At 44.3% G+C, this 22,890-nt stretch overlaps 1 protein-coding gene and 1 long non-coding RNA gene across 2 annotated transcripts in view; both read left to right on the top strand.

The window, feature by feature from the left end:
- Positions 1–1,862: 1,862 nt before the first annotated feature.
- On the top strand, positions 1,863–16,021 carry LOC127023077 (uncharacterized). The gene is made up of 3 exons (XR_007767397.1): positions 1,863–1,928; positions 10,136–10,190; positions 15,963–16,021. It is a non-coding gene; the product is annotated as an uncharacterized LOC127023077 (long non-coding RNA).
- A 5,177-nt stretch (positions 16,022–21,198) lies between these two features.
- Positions 21,199–22,890, top strand: part of TEAD4 (TEA domain transcription factor 4) — a 40,118-nt gene continuing 38,426 nt past the window's right edge. The window contains exon 1 of the mRNA XM_050906974.1: positions 21,199–21,226. The gene's annotated coding sequence lies outside the window, so the exon portion shown is untranslated. The remainder of the gene's footprint in view (positions 21,227–22,890) is intronic.

Here is a 22,890-nt window from a genome sequence, read left to right as displayed (position 1 = left end):
AAAAAAAATAAAGTGGAGTTGGCCGTCCAAATCCCAAGACTAAGTTTATGAAGTTGATGGGTTTTGCCATCTGGTTTCTGAAGCCTTAGGACACATTTAGGTCCTGTTTTCAGTCTTTTCTCTGCAACTTGAAAGAGTTACGAACTTTTTTAGCTTTGGCTTCTTACCAAAAGCTTGGATTTTTTCTTAATCCATTTCTTCAATATATTGACGTTTTAAACAAAGCCACTGTGTCATAACTACCACAGGTTATGTGCACACCAGGCATCTGTGACAAAGTCACCTGCTGGAGACATGAAAAAATTTATTTTGCTGACGTAGCTGCACTGCCCAGAGCTGCTAATAGGATGTAGTTACATTTACTAAACTTGCTGTTTTACTACTGCTTTTGTTTTGGGGATGTGGCTTTCCAACTCTAGTGCAGCTCTTGGTCTTGTATCAGCGTTTTCTAGTGCAGCATTTTGGCATTCCTGTATGGATGGATAGGAAAAGAGCAGCTCCGTCGCGAGACTGAGAAAAGCCACAGAGGACATCCCTTTGCTGTTAGGCGAGTAGTTTGCTTTCTGGGATGTCTGCTGCACAATTAAACTGTTATAACCGCTTCCGTGGCGTTGGGGTTGGTTTGTTTTGCAGTGGCTCAGCTACGCTGGATGGAAATCACATCCCATCCCTAAGAGGCTTCGAAGAAGCGGTGTCCGCGGGCCGCTCCTGGTTCGAAGGGGCTAGCCAGGGGAGCCGTGCCCCTGCGCCGGGCGCGGGCTGGGGGGGTTCCCCGGGAGCCGAGCTCCCTCACCCGGCGCTCAGCCCTGGCGGCGGAGCTGGGGCGCCGCCGAATCCCCGCAGCGCCGGAGTCCCGCCCCTGGGAAAGCACCAGGCAAGCGGCGGCGTTCCAGGGCTCTTCCCCCGGCTAAAGCCGGCCCGTCCCGGACGCGGACTCCAACTTCTTCCCCGCCCTCGCCGCCGCGCCGATTCCAGGAGGCGGCGGCGTCCCGGCCGCTCCCGGCGCTCCCGCCACCGCCCCCTTCCCCCGCTCCCCCTCTCCCGGCCGCCCCGGAGTTTCCTTCCTCCGCTCCCCCCCTGTGCTGGGCGGCCTTCTCCCGCCCCCGCGGGCCCCCTCTTCCGGCCATTGCCCGCGTTCCCTCCGCCCCGGTCATACACGGCCCCCGGCCGGGGAGTGCCCGGCCCCGCTGGGTTTTGTTCCCAACTCCGCCTCGGCCCTTCTCTCGCCTCCCCCCCTCCAGTCGCCTCCCCAGCCCCGTCCCAGCCCCTGCCTTAGCCGGCAGTCCCCTCCCTCGGCCGCGTTCATTTCATACCAACTCGCATTCCTCGCATTCCTCACTTCCTCCTTTCAAACTCCAGGGGAAATAAAAACCCTCCCTTTTCCTCCCAAACTCCTGCCCGGCCGCGGGCGCCGCCGCCCTCTCCCCGCCGCCGCCCGGGCTCGCCGTCCCGCCGGCCGCGCCGCGCTCCTCAGGTGAGTGTGCGCTTTGTGCCTCCGCTCCCGCCGGCCCTGGCTGCCCCCTCCCCGCCCCGCTCCGCTCCGCTCCCCTCCCCGGCCACCCGGCCGGCAGGAGCGCCCGGCCCGGCATTGTTCGCGCCGTCCCCGCCGCTGCGGGACCAGGGGAAGAGGGAGCCCCGAGGGCCGACCCTGGAGCCGCCCCGAGGGCAGCCGGGGCTCCCCGGCAACTTTTTCTTTCTCTCCGACTTGGCGGTGGCGATGCTGAGCGAGAAGCTGACCCGCCCGCTCCCTCTGTCCAAGCCCCCGCTCCCACCCCTGCGGGCTCGGGGGTGGGGATCGGGCGGCAGCGAGGGGCAGGCGCGCAGTAACAGCCCTCATCTGCTCTTTTGGCAGAAAGTCCTGGAGCAGGAGGATTTGAAGCCGGTCCCCGCTCCCCCTACGGAACAACAGCCGCTCTTGCCTCGCTCAGGTCAGGACACGCTATTTCACGATCGCTTTCGCGCGGGGTGAAGCGGCGCGGGTGTCTGCAGGAGAGAGGGTGAAAGGGAGGGCTTGGAGCCGGTCATGTGCGACAGAGGAGGCACAAGCGTACAAAGGAAGCGATGGGAACATCCTCAATGGAGGCTCTGGCGGCTTCCCCCGTCGGGAAGGGGCTGCTGGCTCTGGGCTTCGGGAACTCGGTCGCTTGTCGCATCGGCTGAAAACTGCTAGCACTTCTAGTGGAAAAAAACAGGTTTCTGTACTGTTCGTAGAGATGTTCTTGGGGAGGGCGGAGAGGACGATCAGTACTTTCTGTAATAAATTTTAATGTAAATTACGGAAGATGTTTTGGGGAAAAAACAAACAAAAAAATCATAAGCAAACCCCTCCTTGAGAAGGCATTTGGGTTGTTACAGGGCATTTACCAAAACATGAGGGAATACTGTTTTTCCAGATCAGTTATTCTGAAGTTAGAGTTGAGTTTTGGTGGCATGCCTCTGGAAAGGATTTAAATTTAAAAAAAAAACCAAACACCAAAAACCAAACAAAAAGCTTCCCCAAGTAATCTTTTATCTTGTGTAGTTAATTCGGTTTAAACAATTCCTTGCATGGGATGCTAAAGCTGGCGCTTTTTTTGTAGAAGGGGGAAGGTGTGTAACTCAACATACTTTAAGGATTTCTATAAAGTACTTTATGGTGAATGGTCATATATAAGTAAAAAAAAAAAAAAACAAACAAACCCCAAAACCAACCATAACTAATCTACCAGGGTTTTTTTGTTTAACCTGAAGTTACACTTGTTACTTTCTAACCTTGAGAGTTGAGTTCTGCGAATCCTCCACAAATAAACAACGCAAAATACTTTTCAAATGCGGGGGCTGGGTGGGAGGGAAAGAGATTTGGGGTTTGGGGTTTTTTTTTGTCATTTCTATTACTCAGAACAGATCGGCTTCCCCTAGACTTGATTGCACTGTCTGTGTGCAAAGTGAGTGGAGCATTCGTTCACCTGTCTGTCCATCTGTCTGTGTAGCTGTAAGAGGTTTTATTGTTCTTGTCCTACAGAAGGAAGTGAGCAGTAGGACAGGGCATAGAGTAATGGGGAGGAGCGAGAGGAACAGAACAAGGGGGAAAGCAGGCTGGGTATGTAACAAGTGCTAGGGCCGGGTTGAAGCTGCTGTACTGTCCCCTGTGCAGTTAAAGGCTTTTGGTCTTGATAGCTTTTTCTCACAACGGAGAAGAGCCTGGATCGTGCTGTAATGAATACAGAGGGGCTTCTTTATTAGGGCTGTTGGATGCTGAGGGACTCTGTGGTTTTCTTTGGAACTTGGGTTGGCAGAGCGAAAGGCAGCCAGCCAGTGGGTGCAGTCACCTTATGGGGTTTTCCTAAATCCCGGTCTGGATGGCTCCCTCAAACTCGAGCGTGCAACAAAGTCTATCATCTCTAAACGGGACTATCAGCTGATTGTTTGTATCCTCTTGGAGGTGATCTTGGGAGCAATTAGTGTGCACAAGAACGGGTGTTAGGAATTTCTCCGCTGTCTTGGTTCCTGCTACATCTTTTGGATTTTTTAATTAATTTTACCGATGGCTTTGAAAGTATTTTAGGTTATTACTGTGATAAGTATTTTAATGTTAGTGTGTTACAGAACATCTGTGGGAAAATGGTATGAAAATAGTACTGCCAAGCTCTGAAGAGAAAAAGGCCTCCATGACACAGAATCTTGCTTGTGGTTTAAAATAAAATCACAGTTGCTGTTGGTTTTCTTACTCGGGCATTTGTTTCACAGAACTTGAATATAGTAACTAGAGTTTTGAGAAGGTTGCTGAAAAGTACAGTTTCCACTAGATGCTGCTTGCATCTCTGTTTGGAGTGAAATTATACTCATTCACAGCTTTCCTTCCTGAGTATTACGTGTCTTTTTCTGATTGTATCTTTCAGCTCTTGGTTCTGTCACAACATAACTCAAGGGGTTGGTCCACAAAGACTTTAGGCTGTCACTGCTGTAGACAGAACCTGTCCACACAGCTTCAAACTGTCCATTTCCATACTTGTCACACCTCTTTCCTTTATCGCTGGCATGGGTATTGGCACTGCTGTTTACTGACCTGGGCTGATCCAGATGAAAAGTAACACTCTTTCAGCAAGTTAGTTTTCAGCCACATCTGTTCTCCAGTCCAGTTAATCATATGGTCACATAAATGCTGGTATGTCTGGAGAAGGGGGTGCAATGACTAGGGAGTGAGCAGTGGGGGAAGAATGGGGGTATTTTCTTAGCAACATTGCCATCTTTTCCCACCCTAAGTAGTTCTTTGGACCATGTCTACAGTTGCTCCTGTGATAGTGAAATGATTTTCTGTCTTATCTTGCCACAAGTGTATCTTAAGAAAGCAAAAATTCAGTGTTACCTTTTCTTAAAGATCTGTTATACTTTCCCTGTAGCTCAGATTTGTCCTTTGTTCATTTGCTGAGTTTTTTTTTCCATAAATGCTATGCAGTGGATCTTCCAGTAATTTTCTTGGGCAACTTTTCCATCGCCCAATGTACTTTTACGTCTGAAAAGTTTTCTTACTCTACTGCAACAGTTTTTGCCTTGGTGTGTATTTCTGTGACATGATTGCTTATTCTCTCTCTCTCTCTCTCTCTCTCTCTCTCTCTCTCTCTCTCTCTCTCTCTCTCTCTGCATTTGCACCTTCTCAGTTCTTACAAGCTACTAATGAGACTAAACTTTTAATATTTTTCAACGCCTATTATTCAAGGCCTAATGACTGGTTTTTATACTCTTCACTGTCTTCAATTTACCTGTGTTTCTTTTGCAGAATGAGATCTGATATTTCACGTGTTGGAGGTGATTCATCTCTCTGTTGCCTGAAGTGATATCTGAGCACAGGCAACCAAAAGTTACATTGGTCATTTTGTAGAAGCATTTGCTTTGCAGACAACTCTCTCATTTGTTCAGTATTCTCACTCTTGCATATCTTTAGCTCCTGCTTCTGGCAGGGCTTGTTCCTTGATTTATCTCTATTTTTTTCATTGTTGTTTCTTTGGTTTCTTTGCATTACTTTTTCCACATAGTCTTATTTGTCCCCCTTGCGTCTCTTGTTTGTTTTTGAGCTGTCTGAATGCCTTTGAGTTGTTTCTGTCCACTGGTGTTGGTAAACTTCACTCTGTATCACCTGCAAGTTTCATTAACACTCCCTTTATTCAGTCTTAGATCTCCAATTAAGATGTCAAAGAAAACTGGAGTGGCAAAGGTCCCTGCAGCAACCTAGTAGATGCCCCCTATACCTGTTGGTTCCGTTGGTATATATCATTACACTTAGTTTTGAAGCTGTTAGTTGATTTTCTCATAATATGAGCAGTATTCTCCAAAGCCGATTTGAAGTAATTTTTCAACTATGATTTCCTTGGAGAGTAGCAAATGCTATTCTAAATCTAAACGTATTATATCATGAGCTGTATTCTTTTCATTCCCTAACTTCATGGCAATTCTATCCTCCTTTGAAGAGCAATCAAGTTCATTAAGATTTACGGTAGTGTATGCTCCTCTCTCTCTCCAGCTTCTGTTATGCCCACCACCATGCTAAATAAATGCCCAACATGTTCCTTTGTAGAGCCTTGTAAAAAGTCAGGAATTTGCATGCATGGAGCTCATTACAAGGTCTGAGACTAGATGATAAGAAAGAGTTCTTTGGGGTTTGGAGGTGGTGTTTTGGGTGCTTGGGGGTTTTTTGTTTGGTTTTTTTTGGGTGGGTTTTTGTTGTTGTTGTTCCGGCCCCTTGGGTCCTCCTTTTTCTGGAGATGATGCAGTCACTCCCCTTTGTTTTTAACACCATATGAATTAGACGTTTTCCTGCTAGGGAGGGGCAGGTTTTCCAGTTCCCGGTGCCACTGGCTGAGTCACTGGCTCTGTTTTTCTGTTCCGTTGTAGGCTTATAATTACCTTGTTCTTACCTTTGTTACAATATGATTGCCAAAGGGTAGGTGTTTTACTTCGCTGTACTTCTGAGACATAAGTGTCAGTGGCTTTCAGAGCCTGGATACAAGCCTTTGAAGCATCTGCTTCGCTATTGCCAAAGAGAAAATAAATTAGCATAGTCCTCAAAGTGCCTCCCTTCAAACGGTATGGTAACCATTAATGACAGATGTCCAGGCAAAGTCTAATCTCTCGTAACCAGGAGTGCTTTAACTTAAGGAGGGAAAGTCAAGAGAGCACTGAGCATGTGTATACTGAAATGGAAAGGGGGGGATTTGCTGATGTGTCTTAAGTTCATTTTACCTGATCATACTTCTCCATAGCGGGTCCTTGAAATAAAGCTCACTGATACCAGACTAGCAGGATTTAGAGAGGTTCTCCTGGTTTGAAAATCTTGTCAGCTTAGGGAAAAAAAGAGAGACGTGTAAAAGAGAGGTTTGCATAAGACTTTCGCCAGGTACACTCACTGCTTTTTGATTTATCTTTATAAAAATAAATAAATAAACCCCTATTTATTTCCCTGCCCCCGTTTGTTTGTGAAGGATCTACGTGAACAGAAGAAAATAACTGTGCAGGGGAAACAATATAAATTGCTGTTTCTATCCACCCAGTAAGCTAACCGAAAAATAGAAAAGCAGCATCTTTTTCCACTGTTTTTGGTCACAGGTTTTATTTGTAAGAACATGTTTTAAAAACTGGAGTCAAGTCTGTGGTTGGCTATGTCCCTTTAAGAATCTAGTTTTGCTTGGCTAGCTGCCCTTGTTCTCCTGTAGATTAATCCAGCAGAAGGTATATAACCTGTTGACCTTCCTGGCGAGAAGGGTCTGGAAGGGCAAAGAGATAAAACAGAAGGTTCGTGCTTTCCTGTAATATCTGGGGGCAAGTTTAACTTGTGTTTTTTAGTTTTTGGCATTTCTTTTTTCTCTTTTTTTGCTTAGTGATTCCCATTTGAGGGTTGGGTTGTACTGACAGATTCTAATGATTTTCATGTGCTTTCTGTGAAATCCCTATATGTTCAGCAGTTTGGAAATGATAGTGCATTTATGCCACAATTGAGAGGGAAGACTTCTGAGCTCAAAATTACACTAGTCCAAGTTGAGGATGGCTTTACTGTCTCTTGTATCAAACTGGTAGGACAACTGGAATCCAGCTAAAATGGCTGGTGTCTGTCTGCTAGGAAATTTCAGACTCTTTTACAGAAAAACAAATCTGGTGGACTTTCCTCAGTGTCAGCCCTCAAGAAGTGATCATCTTAGCTGTAAGCAGTGAATGTTCCCCTGTTGCATGTTCCAGGTGGAGTGTGTACTCCAAAACTGAGCTGGGGTGGTTTCTGAATACCCCAAGAGAGTGCAGCTTGGTTGGTAGCCATGAGTAGGGTTCATTCATATGATGCAGATGTTTCATGATTGTTCTTTACTTTACTTAGGCATTAGTTTATCAAAAGTATCAAACACCTTTAAGCTCGCGTTTAACTACTACTAAAATCAAGGCACATGCTTAATTGCTTGACTGAATTGAGGTCCCATTTTATGTACCTGTTCTGCCTGTTTGTTGTTTGCTTTTGTCTTGAGGCTTTAGGAAAGGGCTTAGCCCTGGCTGGACAGGTTGTACCCGCAACACAGACCACCAGCAAGCACTGCAGATGCGGAAATCTGACCGTGTTCGTGGGTTGTGTGGTCAGTGCTTCTGTCTATTCTGTTGTAAGTCTCTTAGCCCAGGTTCAGCTATTTCTTTTCTTGGAGACTGGCTATAGTTTTGGAGCTAAACGTTTTCACTGCTTTGGATGAGATTTGCAAACATCTGTGTCTTGTCTGAGTTCATGTGAAATTCTGCCATTAGTGTTATGGGAAGCTAAGTATGTCACAATTGTGAGGTTTTTTGGGACATCTATCCTTGAGTCCTAGACAAGAGGTTGAGAGCTGTCATGAACAGGAAGCAGGATTAGGAAATAAGCATTTGATTTGGGTACCATAAAATGGGCGTTATGAGTCTCTCAATTTCGTGTTACTTGTCAGGAAAGACTCAAAAGGCACCTGTTTTCCAGACAATGTTAAACACGAGGCCCTCTGAATTTACACCGCTTGCAACCACAAATCACTTATAAAGTTCACCTTTTCTTGTCTTGAAATTCTTGTCTGGATTTTGCCCCCAGTCTGATTTTGTCACTGGGTGGTTCACTTATGACTTTGTGCTATAGTTTTTTCCATAGGTAAAATGGGGGCTTTTGAGTCTAATGGTGAGATTTTCAGGACAACTGACTTTCAGCGGGTGTAGGAGCGAGGCTTTTTTAGGTTGCTATTAAAGGCTCCCCATCTTTTAATAATTAAGTGAATAATACTCTTTGGGAAAATGCTAAGCATGATGCATTTCTGTCTCTAGCTCGGTTTTGGTGAGACCCAAGTCATTTTAATCAGTCAATGTCTACACTTGTCTATACTTGAAGATACAGTTGTGATTTAAATGTGTTAGCTAACATTACTGGTGATTCTGCGATAGAAAAGGGACGTGATTACTGGACTTCCTCCTAGTTCATTGCTTTCTAACCAGCTCTGTGCTTGTCGGGAGAAAGACTCCTGGTGACCGCCGCTGCTAGGACGAGGGTGGCTAACCATTTGCACCCTGCCACAACCTTCATCCATTTGGGAAGCTGTGAAACACATGCCACATGTCTTGGAAAGTCTGGGAGAATGGGAGCTCTGGGAACAGTTCCCTCATGGGAGATAACGGTGACTCCCCAGGAATTGCACTGTTCGTTTGAGGGCTGGGGCCAGCCCAGTGTGTGGCTCAATCCCAGGGCAACCTGGCAGTGTCAATCTCTGCTGCCCTTGCTGGCTCATTTTTCTCTTCCAGCTGAGATGTAAATCATGCAGTAGTTATTTTGTCAGTCCAAGGATGGTGGCCTTGTGATGTAGCCTGTACGTGGGAGCTCTGCATGAGTTGCCTGTGGCTCAGGATCGATCCCCAAGTTGGCCACCCCTAGACTAGTGGGAGCAGAACCAGCCTTTGGGTTTTGTTGTTATTGGGTTGTGTATTTTTTTTTTTCTTCCCTCCTTAGGGCAGCAAGGCTCTGTGTTCTGTTTGCTTTATCACAAATGTAACTGATTGGGTGGTGTGCAAGGCCACACACAGCCTTATCTCATCACATCCTGTTTGACTGCATTATCCAGGGCTGCACTGATAGAAGTTCTCCTCTCTCCTTGTTTTGATTTATATCACTGTGCTGGACACTACATCCTCTCTCTGTTTCAGCCAGAGCTCAGCTACTGCAATAATTTAAGAGCGTTGTTTTGCTTTGCTCAGGAAGTTAGGTGCCTTCTGAACAGCAGCTGCTGCAGGCAGCTTCAGTGTAGCAAGCAAACCAAGCTTGATTTTGTGCTAGGCAGTGTGATAAGCATTCAGCTGGAGCCCAAGCTTGTGTTGGATATGAGCTGAGGCTACTAGTGCTTGTTCCTTTGTAAACCAGTCTTATTCAGTGGTGAGACGGAGACAAAAATCTCACAATGCAGCCTATAGATGTAATGATTATATTACCTTGCCCAATATGCAGAGGGAAATCTCAGTTCTCCTTTCTTCCTTGCCTGGTGCTGCTGCCTGTTAAGAGCTTTTGCTTCACCTACAGCAAGTAACACTTACCTTAACTGGTTTTATTCACAGGATTAGGCAGCATTACGCTGGTGTCCTGGGTGGATAGGGATATTCACGAGGAATAGCCAGCGCTGCTCAGGGATTGCAGGAGGCCCAGGGCAAAAGGTGAGATTGTAGCCAGGCTCACCACTTGGCTAAGTTGTTATGGAGTGCTTGAGTGGAGCCCCTTCAAAAGGCTCAGTGACCTGCACGCACCCATCTCCACTGTCGCTGGATCTTCTGCTGAAACTCAGAGTGGCCCTGGCTCCAGGTTGATTTAACAACTGGAGTGCAGCTCCTGAGGAGCCTGAGCAACTGGTTGCTGGCTGGTGCTGTAAAAGTGCTGTTACCTTCCTAGATATAGTTCAGTGCTAGTTGGTCTTGCTACAGTTGCATCTTTATTTTGCTCTGTAGAGATCCTGTAAACACGTTCATGATTTCTGTACTCTTTTGCTTGCAAGCTTTAACAGACCTTAGTTATTGCTGAACAGCTGCTTTCCCACCTTTTCCCTTTCCAGTACATTTTTTTCCTGTAGTCTTTGAGTTGCACCCCCTTGGAGCTACTCATCTACTGATTGCACTCATTCTTCTCTTTCAGAGGAACTGAGCTATTATTGTAGTGTCCCGTAGAATTTCCCAGCCTTCTTCCTCTGGTAAGTTTGAATGCTATCTTCCATCGTATCTTGTGCAATAAATTTTGTAGTATTCCAAACTGTTCCTTTCCTAAACCCAAATCTCCTTGTATGACTGCACTGTGTAAGCTCATTTGTTGGTGTGTTCTGGATGGAAGTAACTGACTGGTTGTTGCTGTTTCCAGGTTTCCTTATTGTTATAAACTATTATAGTTTGAGCAGCAGGACATCTTCTCTTGTGGCCGAACTTATTCTTTTTTGAAATTCTCTGTCTGACTGCTGATCAGATATGAAAACGTTGTGGTTCAGATCCTCTATAGTAGCAGTATTAGGCTCATGTTATCTAGGTAGTGAATACCGGAATTGTTTGGTTTTATTTGCATAACAATGACATCAAGGAATACCTGTAATGGGAAGCAGTCCCTGCCCCCACAGCTTGCGGTTCCATTAAATGAGACCACGGGTGAAGGGATGTCTTTGGTAAAATGAAGTGACTTGCTCAGAGTGCAGCCAGCTCAGAAGCAGGAGTGGAACCACGCAGTCAGACTCCACATGGCTGTGCTGGCAAGCGTTCCTGCCTGGGAGGGGTGAGTGAATAGGGACGTCTCTGGTTAGTGTGTCGTGCTCAATACCAATTCCAGCAGGGAAAGGGGGTGGCCATGGAGGGGGGGGAGTCTTTTGGACAGAGCAGCTCTAAGAAAACTGAACAACTGGAGACAGCTGGCTGCAATTTTTCAGATCCTCAGGAAGGTATGATTTTGTGTTGAGCAGCTGCCACAAACACTTAAGAGGGAGCTGTTACCAACAGTAATGACTGAGGGATTGATATTAGAAAGCAGATGTGTCAGAATATGGAGTCTGTTAAAGATGTGCTCCCTGTCAATAAGACCTCGCTGAAGGGCTCTTGGCAGCTGTCTAGCCCTGCAGGATCTCTGAATCTCAATGAGATACTAACTCTCTTTCCTTTCACACATGGTGTTGAAATTACCAGCATCAGAACAATTAAACGAAAGTTGCTGGAGCTGAAAGATTTTTATGCTTTCTCCATGGTTTTGCTTTCCTCTGACCAAAAAAGCCTGCCTTTGTGAGTGACTCATTAAGAGATGGGCCATGGCAGAAAGAAGAACAGGGACCAAGAGTGCATAAGAAACAGTATTTGGACAGAGGGAAATACAAGAAGGAAGTAGAGATACTGAGGTGAGGAGGTGGAGGTGCTCTGAGGGACTTGTGTCTTTGATCCTGAGACAGAATCCATGACTGGACCCCACAAAGAGAGGCAGTTAATCATCTCTCGGTAAAGTAAGAGTGGGATCAGAATAAGAACAACTATAAGGTACAATACCAGAAATACGAGAGCCAAGAAGCAGAGCGTAAGTTCAAACTGAGGGAATCTGAAGAGAGCAAAAACCAAGCCTGGGACCTCTGGCAAAACTTCCTGTTATGAGAATGGGACAACATCCTCTGACTCCTGATCCTAAGAACTGTGCCTGGCAAGGGGATTCAGATGGGGAAGGAATAGTCTGACCATGCCTGGGAACTGGGATGTCTCTCTAGTGATTTCAGAATCAAATTCCTTCCACGTCAGAAGAAAGCTTTGTGATTACAAGCTCTTCCACAGGCAGAACTTTAAAAAAAAAAGGGGGGGGGGGAAGTACAAGTACTAAAATATTTAGTGATATTAGAACACTCAGTAATACCAATCACTATTAAAGTTACCAAGCTGTATGTGTATAGTTACTATTGATTGAATGGGAAAACAGAAGCAAACTGAAAGCTAGGTGCTAACTGAAACATTTGTATTTTGTTGAAGTAGTTACTAATGAATATTATTCAAACCTTTCTTATAAATAATACATTCAACATTAGCACGTTTGTGAAAAATGCTCTGTTTTTGACCAGATTGCTTTTCAATGGGAAGTGATTCCACTGACAGTTTTTCAACTTCCCATACTATAAAGCCATTTACCGCAGAGTTTAGCCCCCAGCTTCTCTACAGTTTGCTTTGCTTAGTTTAATAAATGGCCACTTTTGCCACCAGTGAGTTCAGAGTTCAGATCAACAATGCAGGAAACGGAAGGCCTGAAGTGTTCAGCCAAAGAGACCCACAGACCAGATAGTGCCCGACCAGGACTCCCTGTGTTACTTTTTATTGCCTCTGAGCACAGAGTGTCGCCTGGGATTGCACATGGAGCTTACTATTTAAGTAACATTATATAAGAAAACTTTGCAGGTCCTTTAAGCCCTTGGCATCTTGCTGAACGAGAGACACAGAGTTATAATGATTTTCATGGTCATTTCAGTCTATGGAATTTCTTTGGAAGTTATCAAAAAGAAGGCCAATTTGTGTTAGTGTCTGGGTGACTACTGAGATTTCAGCTGGAGATGGCTAAACATCCTCGATTTTATAGTCTGTACAATTCCACTTTTCTCATCATCCATCAGGAATAGCTTTAGTGCCAAGAAGGGAAAGCAGAGTCAGGCCCCAAGGTGTAGAAAAGTTGGGATTGGCCACAATAGCACATTTCATTGCCTGCTGACCTAGCTATAGCTTAGGATAGGACTAACATTGCAGGTCAAGGCACAAAAAGTAAGACGCATTTAAAAAAAAAAAGTATCTAGTCACGTCAAGATTTATATCATTTCTTCTCTCATTGCTCTTATGTTCCACATCTCCCTTGATTTAGACCAATATGAGATAAGGCTCACATATTCCGTCTCTTGCTTTGTGGACTTCCCTGAATATTCAAGTGACATCTGCTCAAGTTGGTGCAACTTTTCTTTCGTGTTTGGAGAAGAGAGTCTTGGGAGTTGACACTGAACTGAATACAGAATGTTTTCTCCTCTACTTACTCTGGAGCTTGGATCAGAAAGGACCCAGCATTTCCTTTGTCACCAAAGGTGCTTGGTGTAGATGTGAAGCCTTGTAAAACATGAAATGATCAGGCAACAACTCCCAGGGTTTGGATGCGGGGAGTGGGGGGGTGGGGAAGTTATGCTTCAGATATATTTGGTTACTTTCCAACATAAGAGTGTGCCATGCTGAAATGATCTGCTAGGTATTCATCTGTGCCTGCATGATCATTAAGGAGATGGAAATAACTGGATTCAAAGTAGGTGATTTTTATGGTTATGATGGCCATACATTCCCTAGGAGATGACTTTGTCTACTTGTATGCATTGCTAGGGGATTTGACTTGATAGCAGAGGTTGTAGCTTCCAGTGACCATGGCTTTGGGAGTCATACAGTTGAGCAGTTAGAGTATGTTTTCACTTGGTGTGGAGCCTGCTGGCTGTTAGGAGACTTGCAGTTCCAGATGCAGGTGGTACTACAAATACACTTGCTGTCACACCTTAGGCTTCTTTCTGAACCCCTCCATTTCTCAGTCTGTCAGCCTAAGTTAAAACTAGTCTATGCCTTGTGTTTGTGGAGATTTTAATGTGCATTAAATACGGAGGGTCTTGACAGCCTCCAGGGACTAGGGATGCTTAGGGAAATACCAAAGGAAGAATAGCTGGAACAGATAGCTTCTGTTTGTCTGTCAGAGTTCCCCTGTGGAAAGCTTACTCCTCTACGCTGATGCTCCAGTAAGACAATCTCTTGAATACCCATGTAACTTTTTATTGAGCATCTGCCAGTGAAAGGGGATGAAGATGCTTGGTGAGGGAAGCAATTGTTACCATTCATTTCGGGGTCTCTGAAAGTCACATTGCCTGCTTTGGTGCCATTCACAGTGTGCTTGGGATGTCTGTCCCAGTGGTAAAGGCCAAGCGTGAGTCCCCTTTCTGCCCCCCCTCACTTCCCATTTTATTCTTTCTTCCCATGTTCATTAGAGCTCTGAAAATGTATAGCATGGGTCAAGAGAATTGAAATAATCTAATGTAGGGGCTGAAATGGATGGATGGACAGTGGTAGGCCATTCCAGTGGTTCATGTGTTCCAAACATTCTCACAGGAAATAATTCATATGCTGGGTTTTCTAAATGTCTGTGTGAACCACTTGTTAAAATGCTGCACCGTGGTGTAAGAAGTATACTGTGTCTAGAAATTATTCAAATGCCCAGTATTATCTTATTTGTTTCCTGAGCTTTTAGTGGGTTATGGAGCTGTAAAATAGATATCTGCTGCTGTCTAAAGTCATTAAGGAGCAGCAAAACCTTCTGAGAGCCAGTGTTGTCGACTATTTACAACTTCAGCTTTTGAAATGATAAAATTCTTCAGAATTTCAGCTCTTATTAAAAAAAAAGTAAATCTAGTCATTATGGTCTTGGAGAAGATTTTGTAAACATGAAATCCAAAGAGGTAAGAAACCAGAGAAACTTAAAAAGGAGTGTATGATGTAATGTTTTTTTAAATTGATGTCAGAAAAGTTTCTGGAGCCATGAGCCCTGAATTTTTGAACTCCTGAAATTGAATGAATGGACCTGCTTTTCCTGTTTACCAACTAGGGAATGGTATAACTACACAAATTTTGTTCGAGCTAGTTTTTGACATAGACCATGCCCAAATTTCTCCTCTGTCCTCCTTTACATTATCACTATGATACTTCTGAGCTAGTCTGACTTGGCATGTCAGAGCTCTCTCCTTACTGTCTTGTTCAGTACAGGTTTGATGATTCTGTTGCTCTTGCAAAAAAAGCCTTATTCTGATTTCCTTGCTACCCAGCTCAATGTGGTGATATGCAGGGAAGTTTTGAACTCTCTCATTTAACTGGATTCTCAAATGGTGGCCTGTGAACATTCTTTGTAGCTCAGACAAAAGGTACACAAACAGCTTTGGGATTAAGGCAGGGGAATGATCTGTGTCTTTAGAAGCCATTTGTCTTCTGTATGGTTGACTGGAAGTGTCTGTATGGTCTGAAGTTGCTTTCTGAATGAGTGTTTTAGCAGCTCCACTCAATGACTGCAGCCTCTGCTGTAGGCGTTTGTAAGTAGACTATAATTTATTGTAGTTTTCAGGAGCTAGCAGCTCCCTGCTTAGGTTCAATGAGAAACCAATTTCTTCTCCTGCCCAGTGGCAAATGTAATAGCCTGAGACTGGTAAAGGATGAGGGGGCAGAGAAGCACAGAGAACTGAAGGAATTTGCCCAAGGTCGTTCTGAAGATGAGCAGGAGAAACAGGCTAAGTGTCTAGGATTCTTGACCTGCAACCTAGTGCCTTTATCCTTTTACTCATGGTGCCTTCTGCTCCTGCCAGGATGTAGTGCTGAGATTTGGGAGACATTGCATTAAACTATCTGGCTCCAGGAATTGCTTTTTAGAAGTGCAGCTGATCCTTGAGAAGAAGAAATGTCAGTGTTAAAAATGACACCAACTACTAACTCTGATCCAGTGAAACAGTATCTAAGAAAATTTCAACCCCAGTGCTCAGTGATGACTACATAATTCATCACTGCTTTATTTTGTATAGTCTTTCATACAGACTGAATCCCTGTATGTGTGCTTCAGAAAGTTAAATACCAGTTACACAGATAATAACAGCAGAGGGAGAAAGAAATTAGGAAACAAAGACACAGGCAAGAAGACATAGCGTCTGAGGAGAATTGGGAAGTGATAGAGAGTTAATGAGCCAAAGAGATATGGGAGCAAGCTGTTTTATCAGAAGGATTTGTAGAAAAGGTTTTCATCTCAACATAAATAGAAATCAAGCACATGGTTGAGTTACCGTTTAAGGTAAACTTGAAGTAAAAACCCTCCTCACTGAAGTTTTTTAACTTTTTTTTTTTCTTTAGTATCTCCTCATTTTCCTAGAGAGAAGGATTTCTAACTGACAGATGGGATGTGTTTGTCATCACAGGTTCTGAGTCTGCTTCTCCACGTGGCACCTTGGAGTTTCTAGCTGGCACCATTACCTCCAACGAGTGGAGTTCTCCCACCTCCCCTGAGGGGAGCAACGACTCAGGGGGCAGTGAGGCCGTGGACAAACCTATTGACAATGACGCTGAGGGTGTGTGGAGTCCGGACATTGAGCAGAGCTTCCAGGAAGCGCTAGCCATCTACCCACCATGTGGACGGCGGAAGATTATCTTGTCAGACGAAGGCAAGATGTATGGTAAGGAGAAAGAAAGGGCACATCACAACACTCCGGGCAGCCTGCCTTGTGCAGGCCACTTGCCTTGTACCAAATGATGTTCTGAATGAACTCTTCTCTCAGGCGTTCCCAAGTCGATGCAGTTGGTTGCTTCAAGTTGTATTTAGGAAAATCAGTGAAGACTTTAACAGTCACAGATCAGAAAGAATTATAGATGTCTTTTTCAGGGGAGTATCAATAAGGTAGATCCCAGAGTTGGGCATGCTACTGAACGATCTTTGGATAGATACCATATAATGGCTTCATGGTGTGACTAAGTCTATCTTTTACGGGATCTCTCTCTCTGCTGTCTCTAACGTTCTTGTTATCATAGCAGGTAATGGTCTGCGTCTCTGGTGCTAAAGGGCAGAAGTTCAGCCCCTGAACCCCTGAATGGCTCTGCTGGTGGTGTGTAAACACCTGCAGTTTGTTAACTAGCTACACTTTTCAGATCTTAAGACAGGCAGAAAACAGAGCTCTATGGCTGCTCCATTTCATTGTAGTTTGCCTTCTTATAGCCCTGGCATGAGTGTCTTTCACCTGTGGGTTCTTCTCAGCTAGCTAGCTAGATACCCAGCCCTGAATGCAGAGAAGTGCTGGCTTGCAGCTGCAGCAGAAGTCAACTTTTTAGGTGGTAGGCATGATTTTGAATTGGATTTTTGACCTATTCCACAGTTAAAATTTCTCTCTTGATTTTGTCCACAAAAAGGCTGGTCTAGGCTGGATTCTCTAGCTCAGTATTGGAAGAAGCCACCTGGTACTTCTGTGACTAAAAAGCAAAGCAAAGGCTGAGAGTGCACAATATTTGCTTAAAAGTCCCAAGGTGTTAAAACATTCTCAAAGCACTAGCAAGGATCTTATGGAAGGCAGCCCTCTTCCTACCCAGTAGTGCTTGCTTTTTTTCCTTTACATTGGAATCTGTGTGTTTTTGCAGGCCCCATCGTGGGAGCACCATGCCCTGAAGCTTCATATGGAGCACTTCACAGGTCGTTCTGCAGGTTTCTGTCCACCCATCGAGCCATTGTTCCCTGAGCTAGGGAACAGATTGCTCTGATTATGGGGGCATGGGTGGGGTCTTGTTTACACAGCCTTATCTACAATGGATGGTTTTACTGGGTACATGCATCACTGTATCTGTACAGAGCAATATAAGTTGAGTAAGGCTGATCACCCTGAGACTCAGCAAGTGTCAATATTCTTATGTAGACAACAGTTCCTGCTCTATGTTGGCACAAACATTTTTGTGGTTGTGCTATGGAACCAACCAGGGAACTGATCCAGCTTAAAACTAACACAGCCAGAAAGGGGAAAAAAGTGAACTTCAGTTTAGATATGCCCCCTGATTTGTTTCACTGCCCAGCTGCACAGCTGCTTGTGCTGGTACTTAAAGAAAGGATGATGAGAGTGGGAATGAGCAGCCATGGTTGAGGTGAGGGTAGGACTGCTTCTTTCAGAAGCAATGCTTGCTTAAAATGTTATTCAAACTAAAATATTACTTGAAAATCCACCCCATGGTTATTAAGCATAGATTAGTGACATGCTCCTTGCCACTGTAAGCGTGCACTAGTTTTCATGACAGGTGACTTTTACTATTACTGGTGAAAAATTACAGTTGTGTTTTAAGACTGTCTTCATTTACTAATCATTCTGCACAGTCCCTGAAATACTTCAGCTTTGGACTGAATGTGTCAGAGCAGAGAGTGAAATGGACCAGAAAAGAAATAAGAGTGAGAGCAAAAGTAAAAGTGAGTTAGAATGGACTACAGAAACCAATGAGGCTTAGCTGGGGCCTGACCTAGCATGGACGGGTGTTTAGTGGAAAGTCTCTAGTTAACTGCACTGGTGAGCTGCAGAAGGTAAATAACCCACTTGCAGGGTGAAAAGTTTAGGTTAGGCTCTGGGAGAAGAGATGAACAGCTTTTCTGCAAGCCCTCCCCCACTACTCCAAATGGGACAGTGTCCCTGCTTGCCTTCAGTGCACCTGTTCCCGGCGTGGACGGTTGGTTCGATGTGCTCCTGACAGAACCCGAGGCATTGATTTATGCCCTCCTTTGCTTACTAGTCTCCAGGATCCACGCCAAGGAAGCAGGGCTGAGCCTGGGATCTATAGAAAGATATGACCAGGCAGGGAGAATAAATATAGTCCCTGATTTCATCTTCACTGCTTATGAGCCAGCTCACGGAACAGGACAAGCTCTATGTGGAGCTGGCCCTACCTCCAGGGGATGGTTGTTTAGCTGTCCCGTGACTGACTTGCACAGAGCTCACTGAACCAAGGGGCAAGGTGTTACAGAGAACTGTATATACCCCCTTCCCTTGACAAAAGTGGAACCATTTCACCGTTACCCAGTGAGGAGTGGCTCGTGTGGTACTATTCTTTTGGGCATAATGTTCCAGGTCCCAGGATCTCTTCTATGTGCAATTTATATACTTCTCACCTGTTGTGAGGCTACCTGTTATCAGTTTAAAGTTAGTAGCTTTTACCAGCAAACATGTTGAACAAGCTGAAGTGCAGCAAGCCAACATGAAGAACTTGCACTGTTTTGTTTGAATACATTTAAAATTGCACAGAAAGGTGTGTTTCAGCCTATACGCAGGCCTCATGCTCATGTTCCCTAGCCTCTTCAGAGTCGGCTTGCTGCTTACAGCTCTTTAGATGACACTCTGCTGCTTGCTGAGTGGACGTGATTCCTACTTCACCCAGAAGTCAGCCAAGCTCTTCTCCGTACGTTGACGATCTGTGTCTTGATGCCTTTGCTGCCTTCTTTTCTTTCATTATCTTTTTCCCTCCTAGACATGTTCCATTCCAGAGGCAGCATCCTGACTGAATAAACTCATACCACAGCACTGCTCTGGGTACAAGCCCTCACTGTCCTCTCCAGCAATCTCTGCTTACCACCTGCTTAAGGCACAAAAAGCTGTCTTGTCTGATATGGGATGCTATCTTTTCTCCTAATCATTGTGTTGACATTAGAAGCAGCGAGTCCCGGGCACCATTAACTTACTGATCTGGTGCCTTCTGGTACCACTAAGGTCCTGCAGGATAATTTTGTAAGTGTTGCCTGCTAGAGTACTATGGGGGTACAGTATTACAAATCTGGCTCTTACATTTTCCAACTATGTTTTTCCATAGGAGAAATAATATCTGTAGCTTTTGTACCAAATATGCAATCACAGAATTTGGTGTTAGAGTCAGTATCTCCTGGCATCTTCAGTACTGGTCCAGAGAAAGGACAGGGAAAAAGCTGAGTACCTTTGTGTGATTTGCATGGAGATGCTAAATAGAGCAGGTCTCCCAACACTACTGAGGACAGAGAAATAAAAAATAGTCACTAGCAAAGTGATATGTATTTTGACAAAACACTGCTGGGGCCTTGATTTACAAGTGAGGAAGTAAGAGCTTGGAAGAAATGAGCTACCGCCTTGGCTGTCCAGTGTTCCCTTCTGCTGCACAAACATCTGGCTTGGAGCACCTTTTTGTAAGAGGAGCTAGAATTGGCAGCTGTTTGTTAGATTGCTGTTCTGTAGGAGGCAGTAGTTTAGCAGCTGGTTTACAAACAGCTCAGTGTTGTGGTTTAACCCCAGTGGGCAACTAAGCACCATGCAGCTGCTCGCTCACTCCCCCCACCCAGGGGGATGGGGGAGAGAATCAGGGGAGGGGGAAAAAAAAAAAAATTAAAACTCGTGGGTTGAGATAAAGACAGTTTAACAGGACAAAAAAAGAAGAAAATAATGATAATACTACTAAAAGAATTAGACTATATGAAACAAGTGATGCACAATGCAATTGCTCACCGACTGATGCCCAGTTAGTTCCCGAGCAGCAGTCCCCGGCCAGCTTTCCCCCCAGTTTATATACTGGGCATGACATCATATGGTATGGAATAGCTCTTTGGCCAGTTTGGGTCAGCTGTCCTGGCTGTGTCCCCTCCCAACTTCTTGTGCCCCTCCAGCCTTCTTGCTGGCTGGGCATGAGAAGCTGAAAAATCCTTGCCTTAGTTGTTGCTAAGTAGTGTTTATACTAAAAACATCAGTGTGTTATCAACATTATTCTCATACTTAATCTGAAACACAGCACTATACCAGCTACTATGAAGAAAATTAACTCTATCCCAGCTGAAACCAGGACACTCAGCCATTTCTGTGCTGAGCAGGGTGGGGCAGACAGCTGGGGGCGGTCATCTTATCTCCCAGGCTGGTGCCATCTGTTTGTGAGTCAAAGCCCTGATACAGCTGATAGGAAATACTTAAAGATGTCCAAAGCTCAGAGGCTGAGCAATAGAAGGACAGTTAACCACATTACTAGCCAAAACCTGGAGCAGGCAGTGAACTGCAAAGACTTGAGCTTGCAACATGAATTAAACTGGCATAAAAAGTCAGTCTGATGCTGAAAACTACCATGTCACAGGTGGTCCCTCCACCCCTGTTCTGAAGTGACTAGGTAAATTTGCAGGATATTGCCTTCATCTCAAAGGATATGTTATCAGTTAATGTTTTCCTCAACCTCAAAAAGTCACTAAAAGTAAAACTGAAAAGCAAACAAACGCGAAGAAGCACAAAACATACACTACTTGTTCCAGTTCATGAACACTTCTTGAGGGGAGGGAGGAGCATCGCAGCTATTACAAATATGAAAACCTTCAAGGTGTCAGTCTTCATATGCTTTCTTCTATATCTAGTTTAGCATCTCACCTGATGATGTTTCAGTCAAAGCAATTGGAACATGCTGAGAATGTGCTCAGTTGACACTGAACTGGCTGGCCCAGGTAATTGCAAAATTTGGATTTCGGCTGTGATATCCCTCAGAGAGATACTTCTGCAGTTCCTATCCCTTCCATTATTGTGGCCTAGTGAACCGTAGAACAGCCCTTTATCCTGCAGTTTTGGTAACAGAATTGAATCTCCCATTTTAAACACTAGAAGACAGATGAAAGATTTGTGGACAGTCGGTCAGAATGCAGAATTTTCCCTCCTCTCCTCTTTTCCTGGTGGTAGGTGTGATGTTTTTGGAGTTGCTAAATAACAATGTTTTGTTTCACTGAATCAGCTTTCAACTTTGCTTTTGTGTGGTTCTAGTTCTTTGTTGTTGACTAGATGAAGCCAGATTTCTGGAGACATTTGCAGCAGGTTAAACTTCTGCTGGAGTTTGTCAAGTTTGTCCTTCTGTCTCCTTTGTAAGCCGAGTTTAGGGTTCTTCATGTTAAACTATACGTCAGTTTAACTGGTGTTTTCTCCATGCAAAAATAAAAAGAAATATTTTTCCATGAGTTCCAAGCATTTCCTGAATATTGAGGAATTTACCACTTTTCAAATGCCAACCAACCAGGAAACTGCTTGCTGTTGCAGTTAAGAGTTAATAGTACCAGCTGTGGCATCTTTCCTTAACATGCTTAGTGCTGAACATAAATATATTAGCAGTTTCATTGTGTATTACATGTTATGAAAATTATTGTGACTACTTTTTGGGGGGCTTTATTCTGTTATTTCAACAAAGGGCACATACTTTTTCCTGTCCCTTTTGATTTTTAGCAGCTTTGTAGTCCCATTTTTATCTGACAGGTTTTAAACCAAGCGTGTTGTGTAGGATTATGTTTTTCTCACTGTATATGTCTGCAGCCACAGAGCTTTCATCATGTTCAAGTAACTTCCTTCATGATCAACATTGCATTACCCTTTTGGCTCTTCCTCTGACTTTTTAATTTCTAAATTTCAGTCGTTTAGTAATTCTCCAAGATAGAGTTGATCTGTAGTGGTATATTGTCAGCAAGGCATTTGTTCTGATTTTTTTGCACTGTAAATAACACAGCCGGTTTAATTGATTTCTAGTTTAGTAAGCCAGCTTTATGCTTTGTAGCTGTATCCACCCATCTGCCTTGTACCTGACAGACTGTTTCAATTTCATTTGTCAGCCTTTTCCCTTGTTGCAAGTCATTGTTTTGCTTCTGCTTTGCTTCTGGATAACTTTACACATTTCCAGTTGTTTTCTGAAAAGTTTAGTAAAAAAGCCTTAGTGTTTTTTTACATTTTTAAAAATACTGCGTTCTTTCATGATTGGATCCAAATATTTCCAGTTGCTAATCTGCTCTTAAATATACAAAACGTGTATTTAAATTTAAAATTTCAGATTGAGTTCAAATCCTGGGAACAAAATCAGACATGGAAAATAAATAATAATGTCCACTAGCTTGCGTTTCTTTTTTCTTTAAAACAAGTGCATGTAAAGCTCTCTTCTGGACAGGTTTTTGAGAACACATTACCAGAAAGATCTCAAAAACATGGAGTGAGTTCTGAGAAGAGCAACAAGCATACCAGACTTAACATTGAGCTCTGGGAGTTGAAGGGACTGATTTAGGAGGAAAGATTAAAGTAGCTAAATATACATAGCTGGGCTAAGCGATGACTGAAAGGTGGAGGGTGGGGGGACACATAATAACAGTCTAAAAATATTTGAAGGGTGTTAACATTTAGGAGGGAGAGGGATTTTATGTGGAACATGTGAGCATGACTAGGATTAATGGGAGAGAAAGAAGGAATATAGGATGGGTATCAGCAGAAGCTTCATGACAGCATGGTGCTCAGTGCTGAGGGATGTCTCTTCTGTAAGGAGTTAGAATAGACATGCTGTTGTTGGGGACTTTTAAAATTTTATCAGACA

The sequence above is a fragment of the Gymnogyps californianus genome, chromosome 1 (genome assembly GCF_018139145.2).
Source record: "Gymnogyps californianus isolate 813 chromosome 1, ASM1813914v2, whole genome shotgun sequence".
Taxonomy (NCBI): domain Eukaryota; kingdom Metazoa; phylum Chordata; class Aves; order Accipitriformes; family Cathartidae; genus Gymnogyps; species Gymnogyps californianus.
The sequence above is the reverse complement of the archived record's forward strand: the minus strand, read 5'-3'. Positions and strand labels throughout refer to the sequence as shown.